The sequence below is a fragment of the Pinus tabuliformis genome, chromosome 1_1 (genome assembly GCF_031772625.1).
Source record: "Pinus tabuliformis cultivar Carrire ecotype Pingquan chromosome 1_1, CPIR1, whole genome shotgun sequence".
NCBI classification, from domain to species: Eukaryota; Viridiplantae; Streptophyta; class Pinopsida; order Pinales; family Pinaceae; genus Pinus; species Pinus tabuliformis.
This window is the reverse complement of record NC_142297.1, coordinates 326110891-326113886: the sequence shown is the minus strand read 5'-3', so window position 1 is coordinate 326113886 and position 2996 is coordinate 326110891.

The following is a 2996-nucleotide window of genomic DNA, read 5'->3' as shown; positions in this document are numbered from 1 at the left end:
TCTACTCTCTCTTTCTTTGAAAATGGTTGCAATTAAAAATGAGTGAGTCCTATGACTCATGGGATAATACAATATACAAACCATATCTATGTTATCTCTCTATATCCACTCTTGGCTATTCTACTCATCTATGGAACAAATTTTACTTCAAAAGAATGGAACACCCCTTTTCCTCTTAGTGGCCCAATTCTAGCACAACCTGATAGAATATTAGTGGTTAAGTTTGACTTCCTCAACTCTTAATTAGAGTTACAATATTCAATATTCTAGAGTCTTATTCATCGTGATCACATGGATATCTCCTTTTCAATGAATAATGGGGCTTGACATGATATCCTCTCAAATCATGGTGGAAAAATTGGGAAGGTCAACTCTAGATGGCATAACTTTTGTATAAGAACATTGATTGAGGTGATTCTTGCACTGTCGAAAAGGTAACTATGTGTAGACTATCACTAGGGGGTGTGACACTTAAGTGGAAAATGTTTACCGCCAAAAACTCCATTTAGTTCCTCAAATTACTTTTGGAAGGGTTCATATCCCAATTTGCCAAACTAGAACTTGCTAGTAAAAATAGTCATGTGAGATGAATCATCCACTTTTACCACTCTAAAAACATCAATATGGATGAAAAATAAGATAATGATCCAATCCATTCATAATTCCTCAATTCCATCACTCTATTCCAACAATCTCCACTAATTGTCAGTAGAAAATATAAGTTTTGATGAAAACTTTTATAATATCATTTTTTACTTCATATATAATTTTGGTTAGTTCTATTCAATTATGTTGTGGGGAAAAATGCCTATGTAGGATGATCCTATCCACCTAAGGTGTGACAGTGCCTTAGCAACAAACAGAGACAGCTATCCTAGTATTCTTCCATTATGAATTAAGAATGAAGAGAGATGGATGGACTAACCGGTGTCTTTCGTTTGTTCGTCGATCCAGATCCTCTTCTCTTTGGGAGTTCACAGCTACTTGTCTTCTCGCTCGCCCAGCTTCAACAGGTCTCTGCAAGATTACAAGAGAAGAACACTACACAAATACATAGATTCATAAACATAACTAGTTCAGGATTAGAAGTAAACTAAACATACTAATGCAATCATACATCAAAGATACATCAGTATATAGGAGGAACCAAGATAGCTTTATTGATGAATAACAAGGTTCAGGAAGAGATACAACCCAGAGGGCTCCAATCCAGCATCTCCTTCCCAGAAAAATGGAATTCCTATCTTCACCTCCCTTCAAAGCATTAAGCACCCAATGATTCCAGTCTCAAACCAACAAGAATTCTTTGCAATAACAAAATTCCAGCCTCTAGATCTCATGGAGGAGAGATCCATATATAGATGTTTGGAGAGAGGATGAGTCAGCTTGAGATCTGACTAGTGTCCTCTCCCTCTGTCAGTTCTTGATTCCACTTGGAGGTTCTTGCTTCCACTTGGAGATTTGGAACCTCTTACTCATCACCAGTCGAATTCCCTGAGGCAAGTGTCATTTTGGAAGCTTCCTGGGTTTTGACACCTTGAGAAATGAGCTTACCACATGTCCACTCTCGCTCAGCACAGGTAGCCAGTGTTGGCTTTGACATTCAGCGCAGGTAGCCAGTGTTTCCATTGACATTCAGCGCAGACAGCCAGTGGAGCCATTGACATGATCCTGAATTGACTTGTTTTTGAGCAGTTTCTGGTGGAGAACTTCTGTGAATTGCTGTGGTTTGTTAGCCTTGTTCCTCTAGGGGTAGGAACAACATGTTTAGGGACTTTGGATCCCTTAGATTATGGACATTTCATGCTCAATGCTGTAAGGCACAAAAATGCCTATAACAGTTGCCCCCTAAAGTATGAGGTCGTTTAACGGGTGAAATGCTTTATCCAGGAGGGTCCGAAGTTCATCCAATGCTGGGAGGAGACCTGTAATAAGATACAATACAATAATTTATTTTTCATACTGCTTTCATGATCTAGCTGAGGCGGGCATTCCCATGCTCAGCTTTATAAATTCATTTTCTATACATAGAACAGACAATCGTCCGATGGTAGACTGATAATTTTGATGAAATTATCATCCTTTGAGTAGGATGATCATCTGCTGCAATGATGTACATGTCAAATGTCTTTATCTTTCCTGAATATATATCGCAGCCCGGATGGATGAAACTAGATCCGGGGTCTTCAAACTCGTTCGATCTTCACTCTAAGTACATGTCGATCCATGTGAGAATTGTTCTGAAGTTGAACATGGAAAGACATCGCTTGATTACCGGTCAATGAGGTAAACTGTTAACAAGCGCGAGAAGAATCACCGATAATGATAATGACCCTCAAGGTACTGCAGTACAATTCACGTGGTGTGAATAAAGGACTTGGCGTCGAACACCACGCAAAATCTTCTGGTCGAAGGTCATTGATGCATACCTATCGCCGGAAGTGAGAAACTTGCCATTGAGGCATGCAAGCTTCAAAGTACTGAAGGGGTTGTTCCTAGATCAACTTCTTCGATAATGAGCTGATGTCGACAAGAAGCGATCCGTCAAAGGAGGGCCTTAATGAATCCCACATCAGTGACACGGAATGGAGCTAATGATTTTGATGGAGGTGAAAACGATCTGTGACATATGATTCAGGGTGGCGGTCATGAAAGGATGAAGGATAATGTATGGCAGTGGATGGGACACAGTTAACTCTTTCTGAACGACTTCTCTTGAACATATGGCGACACTGATGCGATGGATCAGTAGCATTACCCCAAATATGGATGGTATGGCGAGACCATGGTGATGTGACCGGTCAATGAAACAAACCAACCCAATTGTGGTACGGAGGAAAAGTGTCATGTTCAAGAGCGACTTGCTACCATCAAAGTTTTCTTGAGTTTCTCCCAGTTTTTCCCCAGTCATTGCTGACCAGTACCTCTTTATTTTTGTCAAGCTTGAGGAGGATAACATATGCTTGTTCTAGAACCTGCCCTTCGGGCAAGCCCAT